Source organism: Thunnus maccoyii, chromosome 6, assembly GCF_910596095.1.
Source record: "Thunnus maccoyii chromosome 6, fThuMac1.1, whole genome shotgun sequence".
In the NCBI taxonomy this organism is placed as follows: Eukaryota; Metazoa; Chordata; class Actinopteri; order Scombriformes; family Scombridae; genus Thunnus; species Thunnus maccoyii.
The window spans coordinates 28,176,516-28,189,484 of NC_056538.1; the positions used below are offsets into that span (position 1 = coordinate 28,176,516).

General features: G+C 40.3%; 1 protein-coding gene across 1 annotated transcript in view; it reads right to left on the reverse strand.

Annotated features, from left to right (window-relative positions):
* Nucleotides 1-3,907, reverse strand: part of bcl9l (bcl9 like) — a 29,523-nt gene extending 25,616 nt beyond the window's left edge. The window contains exon 1 of the mRNA XM_042413720.1: nt 3,555-3,907. The gene's annotated coding sequence lies outside the window, so the exon portion shown is untranslated. The remainder of the gene's footprint in view (nt 1-3,554) is intronic.
* Between the last annotated feature and the right edge of the window lie 9,062 nt (nt 3,908-12,969).

The window sequence follows — 12,969 nt, forward strand, 5'->3', positions numbered from 1 at the left end:
GATTGCAATACTCAGTTCCTGCATTAGAGCAGACTTGGTATTAATAGTTCCTTTACTCTGTGAAATTGTTAAAAAAAACACCAACAGATTGTTTTGCATCTGAAAAAGTTTACTTTGATGCATTTTCCGCTTTGAGTTAACTAGTAGAACACTAACAAGTTTCAAACTTATCAACAAAAGTCACACAGACCCATGAGTATCTTATTTATTGGATATTAAGACATTTGGCAAAAATTGTGAGTCAAATCAAACATCCTCTTCCTCTGGAGAAGAACTGTGACCACCCACGTGATATGATTCCATTTAGAGCTGCCGTGGTTACTGCATTGCCGTGGTAACGCAATCACGTCACACTCACCGAAGAGTCGAGCTGACCACCGCTTCACCACTGAATGAGCAAGTGAAACCGCTCATCAGTTATTCTCTCAGGCTTGACATAAAGAATGACGTGCTGAATACTGACCAATGCTACTGCTGCTGCAAAGTCAGCCTCTTAATGTTCGTAATATTATTTATATTCGTACCTCGAGCCCGAGTACGTTATGTCATCATGAGCTACTATGATCAAACACAATGAAAAACACTTTGAGGAGAAGAAGAATGAGCTAAAAGTCAAGCTAACCAGGGCGCACAAGCTAGCTCTGACTACCTACTGCTGGACAGCTCTCACAAACAAAAGCTACATCACAAACTTTTCTTAAAAATTAACCGGTTAGTTACCAGTTAATGGGTGTCGATCTGTCGAAAGCACGGAGGACGGAGGTTTGAGAGCGGCTGTCACAGCTGTCAATCATAACGTCAGACCCCCTTTCTATATCGTCAAATAACTAATTAAAAACAAACTTATCAGAAAAAATAGCACTTGGACAAACATCAGCATAAGAAGAACTACCTGAAATGACAGAAACCATCTTTAAGAAAATTTTGTTTGATGTGTACTTTGATTTTTTTAGTTTGACTCATGTCCCATCCACTAACACGGAGGGGGCGGGACTTATGACCTATACTGCAGCCATCCACCAGGGGGCGATCGAGAAGTTTTGGCTTCACTTTTGGCGAGCTGTCATGACGTCCATCTTTATATACAGTCTGTCCCCTTATTTAAAGGTTTACCGCGTCTCGCCCCATTCTATGACAGACGGCCTTCCACCCCACCTTCAAGTGTGGCTGTTCAGAACAGCTATAAACACTTTACAACAAATTACAACAACTTACAACAAATGGCCCTTGAGTGACTGAATGTATTTAATGTCTTTTGAAAGGTTGAGGACCGGCAGCAGACAGAGTACTTTTGCCTACAAAGACTGTATGCAAAAATATGCAAACACTAAGCACACAGAAAGACACAGAACAACTATAGACACTCAGACATTTAGGTGAGCCACAATTACTGAAATGTGTCATAAAAATGCTTCACCTAAATGTTTCCTGCTTAGGGATTAGATTGTGACCTAGGCCTATGCAGTCCAGTACTTCACTGTCTCAGTATATTCTGTCATGTGGAAGCGTTCTCAGTATCACATTATTCTTTCATAGCTCACCTTAGCAGGGCTCCCTGTAGCTCACCCCAAAGTTCTCAGATCACCCTTCTAGATAAGAAACACTTTGTCAGCAGCTCACCAAATCTGTCTCTGCTTGCACCGGAGCAGTTTGTGCGGACATGCAGTGGCTGCCACATGTTTATTCATTCAAATCAATTTTGGCCTTTTTCAATATGTCAATTAATGCCTTCGCGTTTCGCAATACATAAATGTTTGATACGTTAACCTCCTTGTTACGGGGAGGTCCGCTTCACCGTCATCTGTTCTGTCGCTTGTTTTTATCCAAACCAAGTGTACAGAAGTGCTTACTAAAATATCCATGCAGCTTATAAACCGGCTGAGCACTGTGGATGGACTGAAATAAATAAATAATATTTGGTCTATTAATCCTGGACAGATTAGAGTAATTGTCTCACACAGAGCTTCCATCATTATGCGCTACAACGTCATTTACAGGGGAGGGGAAAAAAAACACACACACACAAAAAAAAAAGAGCACAAATTTAAAAAAAAAAAAAAAAAAAAAAGGCTTGCACAAAGGCCTACAGGTAGGCAGTGACCTGTCCTTTTAAAAGAACAAAAAAAAAAAGAGAGAGATGGATCAGGGAGATATTTCACTTCCAGTGGAAAGCAACGCACAGTGTACTGTAGCCCTGAAAGACAATTCGGATCAAGTTGCAAACTCTGTTAGGTGCTATATATAGCTCACCAGGATATTGTAGATACACACACAGCATTAAGCGCTTGTGGACACACGCACGCACGCATGCAGACACACACACACGGAAAGACTTTGTGTGTGTGATACCAAAAGAGAAAAGCTGTGGTAGAACTGATGGTGAACAAGTTTAAGTGCAGTGTTATCACAGCCGCATTCAACAGGCTGAATTCAGGGATTAAAGCAAGAAAAGATTTGTGAGCCTGAAAAGTTGTCCAGGAGGAAATGTGTACAATTAAATTAAGTATTATATGAATTTAAAATTGCTCAGCATGGTGCCTGAGACCTTTAACCCTTGTGAACTATAAGGTCATAGGGTTGACATAAGTATAATCACTCACACACACAAAGAAGGAAGAGAGAGACAGAAAAAGGGTATATGTGAGGGAACTTTGCTATAACAATTATGATACACAAGCTGTATGAAAGCATTTAGCTATAAAATTATAGCAACTACAACTCTAACAGTGGCTTGTACTATCAGTAATACTAACATATTTATTTTGACGGCTACCTTAAACCAATAAAACGTCTCAAATGAAAGGTATCGTTATCATAAACTTAGCTTGACGTCCAGCCAACACAGTAAAAGCTTATCTGAATCACAGCGGGGGGCAGGGCAGGAAATGCCCATTAAAAATACAATATATCTTGAATTATACAGATATAACTTTACTCCACTAACGTTAACATTGAGCATTGTGAAAGAAAAGTGGCAGTAAGTGTTCAGCAGCGGTCGTTTTAGCTGCATGTTGCTCCCCACATGCCCTCGCCAGGTCTGTGTTGAAGTGACAGGTATCGTTACGCAGCTTGTCACCTACTGAGCACAAAAAACCTTTCAAACGTTGCTTTGGCTGAGTCTGTCAGATTAGCTAGCTGACAAGCTAATATTAGTCATTTACACATCTGGATTTAAATCTTCTTATCGACACACTGAGCACGTTAAAGCATAAAGTTGGGCAAGCACCGCACTGTTGTGGGGGAGAATTTAAGGACACATGCCCCTGATCTGAACCCCGGCGCTCCTGAGTGGAGACTTGCTGCGCCAGCTAACTTAGCATGCTAATTCATGTCTCCGCTAGGCTACTTGCTTGTAAGCTGACGTTGCCGTGGCACACATCTGCAAGCGAACCAGCGCTAGCTAACGGGGTTTGAACTTTGTTACGGGCTCGCTAGCGACTTCATAAAAAGAACAGAAAGTTATACGAGTCCACACATAAGGAAGACAGCTCTGAAATATGCGACAGCTAGCATGCTCCGGTAGTGACAGTGTTTAGAAATGCTGTGTACTCTACCCCATTTGGCTGGTGTCTGAGATCAGAAGAGGCCGATGTCAGGACTGACGGCCAGCCGACATTCCCCGGAGTGGCCGCCGCCACCGTTTGCTCTGCTCGCTGTACCACTGCGCAAGATGGTCCCGATCCCGCTGTTTGGTAGGAAAGGAGCTGGTGCAGTTTGACGGAGGGTTCACAGGGTGATAAATAACACGGCGTGGCTAGGTTGAAGTTTCGGTTGAAATCAGAGGACGCGTCACCTTGCAGCGGTTCATGACTCCCACTATTCAAGATGTAGAAGGGCAGGACGTTGCATTTCTCTGCGAGTCCATATCCAGCCGCTGACAATAATGTGGCCACACGGGCATCCGTATGTCACTGTACTGATATGTCAAACTGGACTTCTCTGCTGGCTGAGACTTATTTTGACACACAGATGATTATATCATTTTTTTTTTTTTTTGTGATATTTTCAGATGGCTGTGATGTCAACACCCTGAGATTAAAATCAGTATTGCAGACACACAAACGCACATTTCCTTAAACTTTAGAAAATCACTCAATCAATCAATCCACTGCTGGCTGAGTATTATTATGACACGTATGATTACATCAATATTTTTTTTAATATTTCCAGATGGCTGTAATGTCAACACCTTGACATTAAATTCAGTATTGCAGACACAAAAATGCACATTTCCTTAAACTTTAGAAAATCGCTCAATCAATCAATCCATCTTAGACGTCACTAATGTGCTCCATCCTTCAGCAGAGGACCTGAGAAGACACTCTGAAACACTGTAAACCGAGCTGAGACACTTGAGGTTTGGGGGAACCATTATAAAGTTACTCAGAGTGAAGATCCAGTTGTTGCACTGTTAAACTTGCTCTTTTTTCAGATGAATACTCCCTCTGGTGGTATGGGTAGCAGAAGTAGGCTTGGCTACATGCCCTTAAGTGAACTTTGGGAAAGACATTTCTTGCAAATGTAGGCTACTGACTGTGCTTTGAGGTAGAGGGGGTTGAAGTTTATGTTATTTTTCATACAATTTGTTACCCAAAAGGCTGATTAAGTATAACACATGTTTTACTCCAGCAGTTTCAAATAATTAAGAGCACTAACAACTCAGGAGCTGCATAAGAATATACCTTTCCAGTGTTGGTTACTGTTTAACGCTACCAAAGTAATTGCTGCCATCAAAAGAGCATGAGACATTGTTTAGAGAAGAGAGCACATCGCGTACACTTTGTCCAGATGTTCACTGGTACAAGGATTTGCACCGATAACTTCCCAGTTGCATATCTCTGACCTCGAGGATGTAGGTTTCTAGACCACCCACAATGTAGGAGAAAGATTTTTTTTTTTTTTTTTGTGCTCAAGGGGTGACAAAGAAAGCCTTCATCTATTGTTAAAAAATCTGACATTCAGTCGAATATTAGGGAAGAACAAATAGTCTACACATGTTGAATCAGTGTGGAGGGAGCAGCGATGATTTTTACTGGGAGGGATAGGAATAAAGCATAAACCGGCAGTATCTAACGGTCAAAACAAAGCAGTGAAAATAATCACAAACCACAAAAGTGACTTGCTGCAAGTCATCAACTGGCAGATGTGGAGCGAGCACAGGCAGAATGGTCAAAGTCGTGAAGAAGACTGACGACCTTTTTCATGACTTCCTCCCCAGACGAGGCAGACAAGACTGACATTAATCAGCTGAAGAAGCACCATTACACCTGCTGGCATCAGATATCTTTATCATCGTGTAATTATATAGCTTGAGATTATAATTACGTCATTTGGAAGAGATGTGCACTCTATATTATTCTGTCATTATCTGCCTAATTAGAGTGGAAATAAGCTCCGACTCAATTTAGGATGGACACGTTTTTTTCTCTTTGTTTAAATATCAAAATAAAAGAAAATGGACATTTTATTTGGTAGAGACATCTTGTTTTTCCCGTAGTTCTTTTTCATTTTGAGTGCTATACTCTATTTTGTGGACACACTAATTGCCAAACAGGTGTATTTTTAATCAAGGGAGAGTATACTCAGCTGCACAATATTTTGATTCAGTCATTTTTGGCTCTGGGCATCCCTCCTGCTATACAGTCCAGCTCAAGGATATTTAAGAGCGAATGAAATAGCCCGCAGACAGAGTATGCTGCATTTGTGTGTTATCATAAAAATGCAACGAGATGCTGTGAATTCTATCCTGCCGTTCCCCCTGAGATATGTTTTTATCTGAGTCCATTATTCTCTGCTGGTATATGGCAAGCGGAGGAATGAGCTCAATTAGGTGAGGAAATGAGAGGAGAGGAGGAATTGGACCCTGGTATTTGGAGAGAAGGAAAATGAAACATTGGAGGAAGGTCAAGAGAACATAAGAAAGGAGCAGTGGGGAATGAGAGAACAGGAGAGAGAGAGAGAGAGAGGAGGGAGATAGAGAGAGTGAGACAGAGAGGATGAGAAAGTGAAACTATGTTGTCATGGAAACTGGCATGGATCTGAAGAGCAAAACAAGAATGTAAATTGGTTTACCCTTAGGGAATGTGATGGTGCTACAGGGAAGAAATAAGCAGGGAGATGTATTTAAGGGGGGGGACCTTCCAGAGCATTATATGCAAATAAAGGGATTTGGGGAAAAAATAAATTTATCATAGTAATGATGACGATGAAAATATGGATCCTGAGAAGCTTAAAGTAATAACACCAAGCACTACATACAATACAGTCGATTAAACCTACCACAAAGTGTTTGTAGATCGAGACAGCAGCAGTTGGTAGGATCACCCTTCATCTCTTTAGGCGGAGCACAGTTACTTACAAATGACTAATTATAAAATGCATTAGTTTGGGAGGCACAGAGGTCAGTCTGAGTGGGCGAATTACTAATGTGGGTAAACAACTTGTGGCTCTGCAACTGCTGCCTGCATGCCGGGAATGTGGTTTTATTTTTAAACAGATTGACATTTCGTGATGAAGATGCATGTTGGCTACCTCACGCTTATCAGTCAAGAATATTACAGATGGCAAAATTGAATCCTGAATGTCTAGTTTTCGTCTTTAGAAAGCCATCTTTCAAACAGTTGCAAGATGTCTGTGCAGACCCATTAGAACAGGCCAAAAAAAAGTTTTGTGTACCTCATCATTAATTCCCCTCTCACCTGTTGTGCTTTTTTTTCACACCCAACCCAAAACCTTTTCCCCATCACTTTGCTCGCAAACATTCCTCTTTCAGTCGACTGCTGGAATCCCATCATTAGATTCAATTTTAGAGTCTGCTAGAGATGATGCGAATGTTGCCAAGAAACTAATGGTTTCCGTGGTGACAAACACTGCCCATGCCATTGTGTGTAGAAATGTAGGAAGTCAAGTCCCTCACCTACAATCTCCACCACCCCTTTCAGAGTGGAAACATAGTACACCATGTACTCAACAGACAATGTATTGTGCTCTAACATGTGTGTATCCGTGTGCTTGAGTACAAAAGCGTCACACATCTTCAGGTTGTTCTTTCATATCAAATTCACAAAAATTAAATGATTCTTCCTGCATTACATGTTTATGCACATGAAGTACATATTTCTGTTTACTTTTAGGCTGTACATCAGTTTATGTGTGCATACAATGAGACAGTAACACAGTAATTGACACAGTAGGTGGATATTCAATTTTACAGGGCATGATAGACAAGGCAGACAAAATGTACCTTCTGGCAGTAGATTAAACACTATGCTGTACATTGAAACACTGCAGCAGCCTGGACATAAATAATCAGTTCCGCAATACCTCAAACAGAGCAGGATAAACTTGAGAAAGCAGTGAAGCACAAAAGAAAGCGACAATGATGCATCAATGGCTGACAGTGATAAATAGCCTGAATAACCAAATAATCAGCAGCCATGTGCAGATTTGTTTGTTTGTTCAGTCTGTCAGTCTGATGGTGTTGCGTGTGCTCGTGAGGCGGGTAATTGTAATTGGGAAGAAGGCGTTGCCGTGGCGGCTGGTGCAGGCACTGATGCACAGGACAGCTTTCTAAAAACAGGTGGTTTCCCAGATGGGCAAAGTCAGCAGCAATCATGTTTTTCTCTCTACTTTACTTTGGAATCACACAGGTCTTTGATGAAGGGCAGCCAGCAGTCGCGGAAATGACAAGCTGCTCAGAGCGGGAGGCAGAGCGCCATAGCAAGCAGAAAAGGATGCTGAGCGGATTTTCATTGTTGAGAATTTGGACTCGAATTTGTTGTGACATGTTCAGCTGCCTGTGCTGAGACAAGAAAGAGCATTCTTCAAGTCAGACTGGTAATGTCCTCACCTGATCTGAGGGTTTGATGAATTTAATAGACTCCACTGTGTGCAAAGGGTATTGCTGTTAATTACCAGGGAGAGATGAGCATCTGGGTTCTTGTGGAAGTCAATTTCATTTCCTACAGTCTTGTTTGTGTTATGATCAAGGTTGCTGGCACACCTTAACACCCATGAGGCCAATACTCTGCATTAGATGGCCAACTTGTTTTCTTGGATTGGGCCCAGGTAGGTGGTGTATCAAAGTAATGTTTTAGTTTGAGTTCAGTATTGGCACACTGACAGCAGAGCCCACTTTAAACCACGGTAACACAAAGTCTAAAATATTCTCTCTCTTTGCTGGGATGGGATGAATATTCAGTAATGCACACACATGAAATATAACGAAGCTAAACAAAGAACTAACTGAATACAAAATATCAGTGAGAATAAACACATATAAATGATTCAAATATAAGTCTAGGTCTTCTATGAATCAGTGAAAAGCCTTCACAGAGAAGGTGATCTTTTAGTCAAACTACAGAGCTCATATTTGAGCTTTACAGTAAGTTTGGGCTGGACAAGCTGCTATAAATGCTGCAGTCAGTTTTCAAAAAGATTAAAACAAGTTTAGAAAAGATAACTATCATATCATATGTCACAATAATGTCCTCCTGCTCATGTTTCAACATGAGGCTGTACAACGCTACAGAACAATCTGCACACTTTTCACTGTGGAAAACAAGAGTAAACAGTAGATGGCAGTAGAGTTACTCTGATGAATTTTAATCATGTACAGTCCCCTCACCAGTCCTGAAATCCAGTGACTGACTTTACTCAGCACAAACACAGGTATGACTCACTGAGAAGCAGCAGAAGAAAAACATTATAGTGAATTTATAGTGATTTAAAGAGTATTAGCATCAGACCAAATCCAGATTTCTCTGCCACTTGTGTGGCATGTTGGCACAGTATCCCGAAACCTCTGCAACAGTGTAAACTGCTCAAAACTGTTTTGGGTTAGTGTTCAAATATATTTTTCTTCTGTGGAAAAACTAAATCACTAGACCACAGAAAATATTTAATAAATTAATATAACAAAGTTAAAAACTTAAAGTGAAAGAAAAGTGCAGTATAAACATTATTCTGTCATCGTGGCAGGTATAATTGAGCATTTTGTTTCATTTTAACTAATAAATCTAATAAATAATGTTTTATCTCAACTCAGAGTGACTATACTACATGTAAAAAGCCTTCAAATCTGTCACTGTACAATTACACGTTACACAGTAGCGACTGTATTTACATTTGTGAGGGTAATGGGAGACACAGAGCAGGCCATGCCTATGAAGTTTAATGGGGCCACATGAGGTGAGGTCCTGCACTATTTGTGAATTGAGGCTTGACCCTAAAAAAAGGTTATGGGGACTGGAGGTGTTGCCGTGACCTTTTGTAAAGCTGTGAATGTCTGGCCGTGCCTGTTCAGGTCTCAAACAAACACAGTGAGCGTATATATGTACATATGGCAGCGTCTCCCTTTGAAACAGTGAGAGCTCAAAACAGTCTGGATCCTATTAAATCCCTTTGTCTTTCTCCCATTCTCCCCTCCTGGTCTGTTTTTACTTTGTGTTATTCATATTCATTCCATTACGACTCTCCTCCCCTCTCTCCCCGTCTTAAGCATCCCACAATGCATTTCGTTGAGACTGTTAGGCAGATGTTTTCATGGATAAATTCTGGGTACAGAAGTGGTAGACAAACTTTGACACTGAGCTAGGAAGTAAGACTTAAACTTGAATAATTCACGTCTATGCAGCCTATGAGATCGTTCTAAACTATAAAACTACACAGAGCTGTAAAAGAGACAACCAGCTTATTCTATTGATCCTAGTAGAAATCCTTGCCCCCAACCCACATGACAGAGCAGCTGGCTGAGAGCGGCCTCATCTGGAACTGCCATCATTGCTTGTTAAATGCAGTGTGCGAGTGGGGCGGGAACATGGCAGCATGCGGTCTCAGCCAATCCATAACCAGACACTGGGAACTGTGCGCACAAGCTGCAGGTCACAGAGCAGTTTGTTTAGCGTGTGTTTGTGTGTGGGTGTTATGTGGGCTACATGCCTGTGCTGGACCAGACCATGATATAGAATCTGTGCCGAGTGTCTCCCCCAGCTCCCCTCCTCTCTCTGAATCCTGTCTATGTAATTGATCCCAGACTGGACATTTGAGTTGCCAGCAGCGATTCATATCGTTTTTATCTTTTAGACAAGCCCTCTACTGCTTCCAGATGGGGAAGGCACTCCAGGGTTCAAGTTTGTTTTTGAAAAAAAAAATGTAATGCTTTAATGTCTTTACCTTACAAAAACCATGCAGCGAGAGGAAAAACCTACATGATACAGCTCGTCACAGATTTATGTCACTCTGTGAAATTCATAGGCCATGCAGATAATTTGTTGTTTACCTATGTTTATTTATGTGACTACCGTGCGTGTGAATGGAAGCATATAACTGTACACTTGTGACAGTGTCAGTGGTTAGCATGTGGTGAAAGTATGAGCTTATGGCTTTCCTGAGCACAACTCCACACTGTCGTTGGTGTGTGCAGACTCGAACTGTTGTAAAATTATCTGTGACTGAATTACTTAGTTTACATCTATTCTCATACATGTATACACATTCTAGTCTGTTTACCTTTATTCTTCCTTTCCGGGGCACATTAGACATAAAAAATGAAATATAGTTGTTTCTAAAAATCTGTTCTGAGCACACCCAGGCTTCCTGTGTGCATGTGTACACTGACACTCCCCATTGATTTTGCTAAGGTTCAGAGAAAATAACCCTCACCATTTTAAAATTCAAAAATGAAAGAATATATCCAGGGTTGTGACAAAACAAAACTTCCTTCCTTCTCATAACATTCATTGGGTCCAAATAATGAGAGAAGGAACAAAAAGCAACAGTTACTTTGAAAAAAATTACTGACCCCTTTACAGGCACCTTTCCCACCCAAAAAGCTCTTGAGACCTCCTTCATATACAGTAAAAGCCAGAACCCACTTTAAAATGCGCAAGTATCCATTTTAGCAGCCTGTTAAGCAGCTGAGGGGAACAGTGAGACTAGAAAAATCAGTCTCTCGCTGATGGTGGGTTTTTACCTTTGTCTTACATGGAAAACAGATGTTACATTAAGGTGTTAAGGTGTTGCCTAGTCATGAATACTAATTATTTTCACGGAAGGCTGATTAGCTTTGGTTAGATTATCATTAGAAACATTGATAAAAATACTGCAATAAATGAAAACTGTAATAACTTGGACAAGATAAAAGAGACTATAAAAATACAGAGATCATTTTCACCACAGTATGCATCCTTTTTTAATGTAATCAATAAAACACAAACATGTAATGTGACTGACCATTAAGATTTAATACTGACGCAACAGTTGATAAGTTTCTCCTGTTCTCTTTATGTATGCTGGCAGGATTTTTCAAAAACACAAGAGGCCTAATGATGCAAAAATCAATAACGTTTGTTACCACTGTTGCAAAAAAAAAAAAGTGATTGGATTCTGTTTTATTAGTCTTATTTTACAGCTCCAGCATCTTGTATGAATCTGTCAGTGTAAAAGCTCATCTCTAGCTGCAGTGGTACAGACTTGAGCCAATAAGCGGGTAGGGTAATAAACAAACTGTGCAGATGTGAATGCCTTTTGAGATAAAAAACAAGAAAGCCAGAAAACAGGGATTTGGACAATCAAATGATCAGTCAGAACAATTTCTCCAATGTTTCCCACAAGGTATTGCAGTATTCAACAATCAAAAAGTACTACAAAACAAGCCATAAGGAAATTGTTAGAGATAAATTTCCTTCAAGTAACCCATAAAATGCAGAATTGATTTGTGTGAACTGTATTTTAAATGTCACACGACTATCTGTGCAATCATTCAGCAATCAGACATCATAATGTATGTTCAATATGAAACATATTTTATAATGTACATCCTGGAGCTATGAAATGTTCCAACGTCTGGTCCCCCAAAAAAAGAACCCATGATTAATGTGTTGCCCTGTGGATCTGGGTGCAGTATACAATTCCTTTTCAAGAGAAAGGAAGAAACTCTTCTTATTGAAACATACAACAAATACATATTCAACAAATCACGTCAGAAACTAACTCGGATCTGCAAATCATATAACCTCATGGGGTCCTGACTAACGTTGCAATAAATACTATCAAGCCTCCTCTCAGGCTGTGCCTTCTGCCAGTCTCGACTCAGTGAACATAGCGCCAACCAACATCACGCGTGTTCACACCCCCAGTCGCACAAATTAGTGGTGCGCTTGTAAATTACACGCAGGATTTTTTTTTTTTTTTTTTCTAGAGGACGAAAGAGTTAAACCATGTTTGACAACTCCATTACACCAGTGGAAACAAAACAGTAATTTCACTGTCACGTTTGAAGCATTTTTGAAGCTAATTTTTGGTTTTAGGGAAACGTCTCAACATCTAAATTGTCAGACATGCCACAGTGCTGTGCTTCTGTTGAGAGAGGGTTAGGGTTAGTCAGATAATTTACTGTCATACATGTGGTGATAAATTGGATAATAATACAAAGTGTTCCACAAATGGTGCAGTATAAACAGTCTGACCAAAAAAAACAAGGGTCGCAGTGACAGTGAAATATGCCATCTGACACCAAGGGGGAAAAAAATTAAGTTAGAATCCGCCCAAAGCAATTTAAACACCAGTGTCTCTGCATGTTTTAGCCCTTTTGAACATATCACATGCTGTACACCTAACGTTACCGCTAAACAGTTTTGAAAGCATGTAGAACTGAGTTAATCCATCACAGTGCACATTTTGTCTGTTTTTACTGTCACATTGTTGGATAACAATGTAGCGGTAAGGCCAGATTAACTATAAACATCTACACTGAATTATCCATGTTATCATCATAATTCTGACAAAAGTAAAAACATTTACATTATGATGGATGACGTTACATTCGTTTACAGATGTTTTTCTCTAAAAGGGACTTACAAAAAGTACATTCAGCCTCCACAGTAACAAGAGCAAGATGTCATCAAAACGAAATGTGCATGTAAGTTATTTTTTATGATTTAGCTTTTCCCTTGTAGTTATGACTTCTAA